Genomic DNA, 11082 nt, shown 5'->3' on the forward strand with positions numbered 1-11082 from the left:
GCCTCTCACTTCCAATCTTCCTTTACTTCATCCTCGAGAGATGAGGCTCTAAGTAGTTCTCGCCTGTGGCAGGCACCCTGTTAAACTGTCATCAGGAGATACTGCGGGGACACTGCCGGGGGGAGAGGCTCTCTTCTTGGTGCCAGCATGCTTTTGTCAGCCTATTACTTATGGTACTGAGTGGGCTAGTGTCAGAGAGGTACACACAGGGAAGAGCGTGTTGTGTCCACACTTGCATTCTGGGCCACCATCTTTTCGTGAGCTTACAGCTTGGCCCAGAGTACTTTCCGAGATGCCTGCTTCATCCTGCCGGCCACACAGAGGCCTGTCAGCCTTGGGAAGAGCACTCAAATTTTCTCTTCCTTGGAGACGTTTTCTCGTCCCCAGGTATCTTAGTTAAGGTGTGGAACAGTGCAACTTAGACAAAAGCAACTTGGGGAGGACAGGGTTCATTTGACTAACGTTTCCACAGCACTGTGTAAGTTAGGACAGGAACTTGGACATAATTGACTTCTGTGAAAATTAAAACCAAATATTATCAGACTACATTCCACCTATCTATACTTTATCTTGGTTTTGAGAAAAATTTCCATTGTCTGCCTTCCGACACAAAGGTCTCTTTTCCATGTTGAATAAATGTTTTGTTCCTATTAGAGCTTCCAGTCCTAAATGCATGCTTTACCTAACATAATAGTCTTCTTCTCAACACTTCAAATTTGTCCTAAGCTTTAGGCTTTGACTAAGTTTTTAAGTCAGCATTCAATGCAATAGTGTCGTGATGGCATGTTCATGCATTTGCCCCTGCTTTCCCCTCACATCTGCTCGCGAGTCACATATGCTCCACTCCTTCCTTTGTCCTCTGCTTTGACTTAAGATCTCTCCCCTCCCTCTCATTGGCTCCTTCCTACTTTAGTGACTTGTATCACACACGCACATGTGTACACACACTCGTAAATCTAGATTCCACCTAAGAGTCCATGTCATATAATAATCTTCAGTTCTATTTTCCTGCAAATCATGAGTACCTTTTTCTTTGCAGCTGAATAAAATGGCTTGTGTATGTGCCACGTTTTCTTTTCTGTGCACCTGCTGATAAACAACTAGGCTGGTTCCATTTCTTACCTACTGTGACTAGCACAGCACTGAGCATGGTTGTTCATGCTCCTCTGTGGACTGATAGTCCTTAGATATATACCAAGGCATGCATAACTAGGTTATGTGCTAGTTTAATCTTTACTTTTTCAGAAAACCCCCACACTGACTTCCACAGTACTTGTATCTGTTCCTGGTCACACCAGCAATGTATAAGGTTCCCTCTTTCCCACATCTCCCTCTGCATTTGTTTAGATGGTATTTCTAGATGGTCACTTGGTCTGAAGTGAAACGGGATCATGAAACATATTTATCCGTATTGTGTTGATGGATGCAGATGTCGAATACCTTTTCAGTTGTTTGTTGACCACTTGTATTTCCTCTTTCGAGAACTGCCTGCTCATTTCATTAGCTCATTTGTTTGCTGAATGTTTTAGTGCTTGTCTTTTTTCAGTTCTTTTTGTATTCTAAATATTCACCCCCTGTCTAATATGCATAGGTAAAGATACTACTTCTATCTTACATATTATACCCATTAGTGTTTGCTTCGAGAGCTCCAACTTTCAGTACAAACATACTTAAAATTGTTACATCTTCTTAATTCCTCCCTTTACTCAGATGTAGTGCCTTTCTTTATCTCTCCTGACTAATGTTAGTTTGGAGTCTACCCTGTGAGTTATCAGGATAACTCCACTGGCTTGTTTCAGCCACCAACCACCAAAACCATAGAAATTGGCAAATGTGCTTGGATAACAAATTATGGATCCAGTCACCCGTGTTCTCAAAAACAAAAAAAACAAAACTACTTTACCACCAAGGATATCCACAATCAAAAGATGACAAAATAAACAGACTAAACACATAAAAGACCTTTTTAACATTGTGCATTGAAAATACTAGTAAAAATGTAGTTCTGAGAAAACAGAGGGGAGCAGGAGAGGGGCAAAAGAAAAGATGAATTCCTGAAACAGCAGCTCCTTTCTGGTACCCAGACGCTGGAGGCTGCCAGACATGTGCACAACCTGGAGAGCAGCTGTGGACCACATCCTCCAAGTGAAACAATCTTACCATTCTCAATCCCAATTATAGACAAAGTAATGACTCCACTGAACCCAAGCCCAGTGAAGACTCAACAAGCTTTCCAGGGTTGCTTACAGGAGCATGGTGAGAGGATTCTTACAGGACAGTGGTAACCCCAAAACATCCACACCATCAAAAAAAATCTCACCCCATCATGGATAATAACATCCCATATAGCTGCAACATAAGAGTCTCCTCTTCAGTAATCTTTCACCCTCTGTATATTCTAATATATTCTTATATATTCTAATATATTCTTTTTGTCTTGGTGTTTTGGTTTGGTTTGGTTTGGTTTGGTTTGGTTTGGTTTGGTTTTTTCAAGACAGACTTTCTCTGTGTAGCCCCAGCTGTCCAGGAAGTCCTGTAGACCAGGCTGGACTCAAACTCAGAAATCCACTGGCCTCTGCCTCCCAAATACTGGGATTAAAGGCATGAGCCACCACTGCCTGACTCATATATATTCTTATATTCCTAGAAGAAACCCCTGGCTCTTGCTCCTGTAAACATAAACCTGAGAAATTCCTTGGTTCACCAAGCCAGACTTGGATAGAATCATGACTTTGATCTGTACTGGTACCCTACCTGGGAAGAGTAGGTGTTTGTGTCTCCCTAGGAAAAGTTCACACAGCAGGAGGATGAGTTAAACTTTTGGGTTTGTATCTTTCCCGTTGCTTTTGCTATTGTGGGGACCTGTACTGGACAAGCATTTGTTGTCCACGAGAGATGTCACTGTTTGATATGCATATCTTCACATCAGGGTGTGTGTGTGTGTGTGTGTGTGTGTGTGTGTGTGTGTGTGTGTGTGTGTGTGTGTGTGTAGGACCTCTGCTGACCACGCTTAGTCTGGTCACCTTCTCCCGCTCTCTCACATTACCCAGATGGTATCCCTTGGGGTGGTAATGGTCTAGCTGGGGGAGGAGTGGGCATGTCTCTTGAGTGTGTTGGTAGTAGATGAAGTAACCACAGCAGTGAGATTTGGACAAGTGACACTGTCTTCATACTTCCCAAGCCCCTACACATGGATCCGCCACTGGGGGATGCAGCTGTGGATGTCAGGCACTCCACTATAGCTTCAGAGGTCTCAGATTCTACGTCAGTGAATACACTTGCATGGCTCCAGAGACTGGGCCTCTTGCTGACCTCAGTCTCTGGGCTATCAAATTCTACTGCTATTCACATCTGATTAGGCCTGATCCAGACGGCAGGCCTACCATTCTGTAAGTATGTCACTTCCTGAGCCAAGCCTCCAGAGATGCGTACTTCAATGCATCTTGTGTCTGGACTTTCCACTCTCCTGAACAGCATCCCAGGGCTGTCTTTCATGCTAGGGTTGTGGACGTTTAATTCCAGGCACCTGACTTGTAATTGTTCCCTGTTCTCCCCTGTCCCCCAGCACCAGTTTTAAAGAGATTTTCCTAAGAAGATGGTGCCTAGTTGCTGTCCTCTGAGTCCTATAGAGTAGCAAAAAAAAAAAAAAAAAAAAAAAAAAAAAGGACTCCTCTCAACTGCTGACCTGCCTGTGGGAGAACTCACTGTCACACCAAAATCTGTAACTAAGTTTAAGGCTCGTGATGGCTTTGGGATTGCCCTGGGGGAGAGACTGCCAGTGTTCACCACCAGGGATTCCTGGCTTCTCTTTGGATGAAGTTTCTGCTCCCCTTGCTCCAGGCCATGGAGCCTCCAAGCTGGAGCTGTGCTGGCTTCGCTCACTTCATTTTGGTGCCTCATCCATCTTTTTCTCAACACTTTCAGCTCCTCTGTTATTGCCTTTGTGATCCTGGACACTCTTCCTTGTTTAGCATTGGCACAGAGTCTATTCTTTCTGAAACCGATTCTTCTCAACCGGGTCACACCGAGGTGGTTTGCAATGTGTTGTCTTAGCTGGTCGCTAGGCTTTGAGTTCAGAAGCCCTTCTTTCACAGAGAATATAATTGGGAGCAGTGCCTGGGAACTGCTACAGAGTCTCCCCTCCCAGTGGGAGCCTATGCACCCCAGATTCCTGGTTTTCTTTTCCACCAATGGGACGATGTAAACCAGGCCCTGTATCCTGGCCTGCTTTCCAGTGCCTAGGTACTGCCTGAGGACTGCCACAGAGACTCCCCTCTGGGCGGGAGCCTATGCACCCCAGTTTTCTGGTCTTCTTCTCCACCCAGGTGACCAAAACTGGGACCAGAAAGAGGAAAACTACCAGGGTACTGGACTTGCTTGCACCCACCAAAAGGGAACTCTGGTCCCCTAACCACCAGGCCAGTAAGAGGCTCTTTCTGTACCTACTAGAAGAAAGGATGGGAAAAAGACAATATAAAAACACACTCAGCAACAGAAAAACATATGACACCGCCAGATTCTAGAGACTCCACACCAGCAAGACTTCAAGATTCCCATGCAAATGAAGCAGAAGAGAATGACCTTAAAAACAACTTCATGAAAATGATAGCTGCCCTCAAAGAAGATATAGGAAAATCCCTGAAAGAAATAGAAGAAAAACAAAACAAGAAATGCAAGAGATGAGAGAAAAAAACAAACAAAAAAATTCAAAAAATGCAACAAATGGAAGAAAAGACAAAGCAAAAATTGCAAGAAACAATTCAAACAGTGCAAGGGTTGAAAACTGAAATAGAGACAATTAAAAAAAAACACAATCTGAAGGAAGGCTGGAAATGGAAAAGCTGGGCAAATGGTCAGGTACTACAGATGCAAGCATAACCAACAGAATACAAGGAAGAGAGAATCTCAGGTGTTGAAGATACACTAGGAGAAATTGATTCATCGACCAAAGAAAATCTTAAGTCCAACAAATCCCTAACACAAAACATCCAGGAAATATGGGACACCATGAAAAGACCAAACCTATGAATAATAGGTATAGAAGAAGGTGAAGAAACCCACCTCAAAGTGGCAGAAAATATATTCAACAAAATCATAGAAGAAAACTTTCCCAACCTAAAAAAGACATGCCAATGAAGGTACAAGAAGCTTACAGAACACCAAATAGAGTGAACCACAAAAAAGTCCCCTCACCACATAATAATCAAGACCCAAAGCATACAGAATAAAGAAAAAATATTTAGAGCAGCTAAAGAAAAAGGTCAAAAGCAAAACTATAAGAATTACACCTGACTTCTCCATGGAAACTCTGAAAGCCAAAAGGTCCTGGATAGATATTCTACCAACACTAAGAGACCATGGATGCCAGCCCAGATTACTATACCCAGAAAAGCTTTCAGTCACTATAGATAGAGAAAACAAGACAGCCATGACAAAACTAAATTCAAGCAATACAAATCCACTAACCCAGCCCTACAGAAAGTTCTGGAAGGAAAACTCCAACCCAAGAAAGTTAAATACAACCAGAAAAACATAGGCATTAGATAATCCCACCTTACCAACAGCCAAAAGAAAAAAGGGGTGGAATTCCACACATAATTCCAACAACAGCAACCATTCCAAATCAAGGAAGAAAGAGCAATCAATGGTCATTAATATCCCTCAATATTAATGGTCTTACCTCACCCATAAAAAGACACAGGCTAGCAGAATGGATTCGAATACAGAACCCATCTTCTGCTGCATACAAGAAACACATCTTAGCCTCAAAGACAAGTATTATCTCAAAGTTAAAGGCTGGGAAAAGATTTTCCAATCAAATGGACCCAAGAAACAAGTGGAGGTAGCAATCCTAATATCTAACAAATTAGACTTTAAAATAAAATCAATCAAAAGAGATGAAGGCGGTCATTACATACTCATCACAGGAGAAATCCACCAAAATGAAGTTTCAATTCTGAACATCTATGCCCGAAACACAAAGGCAACTGTGTTCATAAAAGAAACATTACTAAAACTCAAATCACATATAAAACCCCACACACTTATAGTGGGAGACTTCAACACCCCACTTTCACCACCAGACAAGAATACCAGACAGAAACTTAACAAAGAAGCAAAGTTATGACCCAATTGGGATTAACAGCCATCTATAGAACATTCAATTCAAATAAAAAAGAATATACCTTCTTCTCAGCATCACATGGAACCTTCTCAAAAATTGACTGCATATTGGGCAACATATCAAACCTTAACATGTACAAAAATTGGAATAACTCCATGCATCTTATCAGACCACCATGTGAAAAATTAGAATTCAACAACAACACAAATTGCAGAAACCTTAAAAACTTATGGAAATTGAGTAATGCATAATTGTATCATTCCTGGGTCAAAGAAGAAATAAAAAAAGAAATTAAAGACTTCCTAGAATTCAATGAGAATGAAGAAACAACATACCCAAACCTATGGGACACTTTGAAAGCAGTGCTACGGGGGAAGTTCATAGCACTAAATGCCCACATGAAGAAACTGGAGAATAGTTACACTAGATAATTAACAGCACAGCTGAAAGCTCTAGAACACTAAGAAGCAAACTCACCCAGGAGGAGTAGATGCGAGGAAATAATCAAACTGAGGGCTGAAATCAATAAAGTAGAAACTAGGAAAACAATACAAAGAATCAATGCAACAAACAGTTGGTTCTTTGAGAAAATCAACAAGATAGACAAACCTTTGTCCAAACTTACCAAACAGCAGAGTATGAACATGCAAATTAACAAAATCAGAAACAGAAAGGGAGACATAACAACAGACACTGAGGAAATCGAGAGAATCTTCAGGTCATACTTTGAAAACCTCTACTCCACAAAAATCGAAAATTTAAAGGAAATGGACAATTTTCTGGATAGCTATAACTTGCCAAAATTAAATCAAGAACAGATAAGCAATTTAAATAGACCTATAACCCCTATGGAAGTAGAAGCAATCATCAAAAGCCTCCCAACCAAAAAAAAAAAAAACCCAGGACCAGATGGCCTCAGTGCAGAATTGTACCAGAAATTCAAAGAACAGCTTATACCAATTCTTCTCAAAGTATTCCATGCAATAGAAGCAGAAGGGTCTTTGCCAAACTCTTTCTACGAAGCTTCAATAACCTTGACACCCAAGCCACGCAAAGACACAACTAAGAAAGAGAACTTAGACCAATATCCCTCATGAACATTGATGCGAAAAATACTCAATAAAATACTGGATCCAAGAACACATCAAAACGATCATTCACCACAATCAAATAGGCTTTATCCCAGGGATGCAGGGATGCTTCAACATAAGAAAATCCATCAATGTAATCCACCATATAAACAAGCTAAGAAACAAAAACCACATGATCATCTCATTAGATGCAGAAAAAGCCTTTGACAAAATCCAACACCCCTTCATAATAAAGGTCTTGGAGAGATCCAGGATAACAGAAACATACCTAAACATACTAAAAGCTATATACAACAAACCAACAGCAAACATCAAACTAAATGGACAGAAACTCAACGCGATTCCACTAAAATCAGGAATAAGACAAGGCTGTCCACTCTCTCCATACCTTTTCAATATTGTACTTGAAGTTCTAGCTGGAACAATATGACAACAGAGATCAAGGTGATACGAATAGGAGAGGAAGAGGTCAAACTTTTATTATTTGCAGATGATATGATAGTTTACATAAGTGATCCAAAAAACTCTACCAGGGAACTCCTACAGCGGATAAATATTTTCAGCAATGTGGCAGGATACAAGATCAACTCACGAAAATCAGTAGCCTTACTATATACAGACAATAAAAGGGCTGAGAAAGAAATCACCCTTTACAATTGGCACAAACAATATAAAATACCTTGGGGTAGCACTAACCAAACAGATGAAAGACCAGTATCACAAGAACTTTGAGCCTTTAAAGAAATTAAAGAAGACATCAGAAAATGGAAAGATCTCCCATGCTCTTGGATAGGTAGGATCAACATAGTAAAAATGGCAATCCTGCCAAAAGCAACCTACAGATTCAATGCAATCCCCATTAAAATACCAGCACAATTCTTCACAGACCTTGAAAGAACAATAATCAACTTTGTATGGAAAAACAAAAGACCCAGGATAGCCAAAACAACCTTATTCAACAAAGCAACATTTGGAGGCATCACCATCCCTGACTTCAAGCTCTATTATAGAGCTGTAGTCCTGAAAACAGCTTGTTACTGGCACAAAAATAGACAGGTAGACCAATGGATATTAACCCATACATGTATGAACATCTAATCTTCGACAGAGAAGCTAAAAATATACAGTGGAAAAAATAAAGCATCTTTAACAAATGGTGCTGGCATAACTGGACGCTGGCATATAGAAGAATGCTGATAGATCCATGTCTATCGCCATGCACAAAACTTAAGTCCAAATAGATCAAAGACCTCAACATAAATCAAGCCACACTGAACCTCTTAGGGGAGAAAGTGGGTGGTACCCTTGAACGAATTGTTTACAGGAGACAGCTTCCTGAACATAACACCAGTAGGAAAGACACTGAAATCGACAATTAATACATGGGACCTCCTGAAACTGAGAAGCTTCTGTAAGGCAAAGGACATAGTCAATAATACAAAAAGGCAGCCCATAGAATGGGAAAAGATATTCGCTAACCCCACATCTGACAGAGGGCTGATCTCCAAAATTTACAAAGAACTCAAGAAGCAAGTGTCCAAAACACCAAAAGATCCAATTAAAAAGTGGGCTACAGAACTACATAGAGAATTCTCAATAGAGGAGTCTAAAATGGCTGAGAGGCACTTGAGAAAGTGGTTAACATCCTTAGCCATCTGGGAAATGCAAATCAAAACAACTCTTAGATACCATCTTATTCCTGTCAGAATGGTTAAAATTAAAAGCACCAATGACAGTTTATGCTGGAGAGGATGTGGAGAAAGGGGAACACTCCTCCATGACTGGTGGGAGGGCCAACTCATATAGCCACTATGGAAATCAGTATGGAGATTCCACAGGAAAATGGGAATAAACCTACCACAAGACCCAGCAACTCCACTCTTAGGCATATATCCAAAAGATGCACATCCATACAACAAGTCCACTATGTTCATAGCAACATTATTTGTGATAGCCAAAACCTGGAAGCAAACTACATGCCCCTCAACTGAAGAGTGGATACAGAAAATGTGGTACATTTACACAATGGAGTACTATTCAGCAGAAAAAAACAATGGAATCCTGAAATTTGCAGGCAAATGGATAGCACTAGAAGAAAACATCCTGAATGAGGTAACCCAGTCACAAACAGACAAACATGGTATTACTCATTCATATATGGATTTTAGACATAGATCTGGGGAGTGCCAGCCTACAATCCCATGGACAGAGAGTCTGGGAAACAGAACCTTCATCCAATGGCTGATGGCTAAACACTGAGCTGAACTCAAGGAATCCAGTGATAGAGAGGGAGGACTGATGAACAAAAGGGTTAAGATTGGGCTGGTTTAATCCCCAGAAACAGCTGATTTGACAAGGGGTAGCTCTTGAATCCCCGACTGATGGCTGGGAATCCGGAATGGGGCTGATCAAGACCCCCTACATGTGGGTGTCAGTGAGGAGGCCTAGGCAATCTATGGGGCCTTGGGTAGTAGATCAGTATTTATCCCTGGCATACAAATGGACTTTGGGTGCCCATCCCACAATGAGAAATGAACTCTCACCCTAGACTCTTGGCGGAGGGTCTAGGGCCTGCCCTGGATGAAATGACAGACTATGGACACCCCCATGGAGGGTCTCACCCTCCCTGGGGAAATGAGGTGTTATTGGGGGGGTTGGTGGGAGGGTGTGGGAGGAGGGAGGGAAAGGGAAAGGGACCCGAAGTTGACATATGAAGCAACCTTGTTTCTAATTTAAATCTAAATTTAAAATTTAAAAATTTAAAAATAAAATAAAAAGAATATAATTGGGATTTTAACATCTATTTTTTGTTTACTAATCAGGAATATCTTCAAAGGAAATGCACAGAATTTTGCCAGTCTCATGCAGTGACCTTTCCTAACTCTCTCTCTCTCTCTCTCTCTCTCTCTCTCTTTCTCTCTCTCGTGTGTGTATGTGTGTGTGTGTGTGTGTCCCTCCCCTGCCCCTCTCTCTCATTCCATTGAAAGTTGGACTCATAGAATTCCAAGGTTAATCCAAACACAAATGTGCAATCAGCCTGTAAGTCTTTAATGGTGGCTGACCAGCCGATGGAGTGCAGAAGCGTATCTATCTCTAAGGTGCCTTCTAGCCTACACTAAACAACTCCCATCACATGAGGTAAGCAGGAACTACACTGCAGTGAAATGGGAGTAACAGCACAGCTGGCATCAACAGCCTAAAGAAAGGGAATATCCTTTAATAACCATATAGGCAGTTCAAATAAAGGGACTAATAAAAAAACAACAAAAACAAGGGATTGTCTGTTATCACTTTTAAGGCACTTACAGTTAATGGGATAAAACTAAAGGACTCTAAATAATGCATTGTCAGTACAATTTTATTGAAAAGCTTGACTGCTAAGAGACAACTAGAGTTCCTGAAGGGAGACAGTGAAATGAACTGTGAAGAGGCAGGACAGAATAAAATGGGTAAATAAAATTTTACAACCAAATTGTACTTTTTATTTTTTCCATTTAAAAACTCCATTAATTCTTTAAAATTTTTTATCTTGATCATAGCCACCCCTCCCCAACTTCTCCCAAATCAATCCCACCCCTTCCCTACCCATTCAACTTCGTGTCTTCTTCTTTTCCCACACAGCAGGTCCAATTTGTGCTCCCCATATATTCTTGAACATGTGGCTTTTCATTGGCTTTGAATCTTCAGGTATAGTTTTATTTGGAATAAAACCTGACTCATAGAGGTCAGGAAATTAGTAAGTGGACATGTGACAAGGGGATCTTCCAAGGGTAGGTAGAATTCAGTAGTATAAAGGCTTAAGGGGAATAATGGGATAGGAACTGTTAGATTGTAGTGGGAGACAGAAGATGAGGTAGAGGAGTAAAT

Source organism: Mesocricetus auratus, unplaced genomic scaffold (genome assembly GCF_017639785.1).
Source record: "Mesocricetus auratus isolate SY011 unplaced genomic scaffold, BCM_Maur_2.0 Super-Scaffold_100676, whole genome shotgun sequence".
Taxonomy (NCBI): Eukaryota; Metazoa; Chordata; class Mammalia; order Rodentia; family Cricetidae; genus Mesocricetus; species Mesocricetus auratus.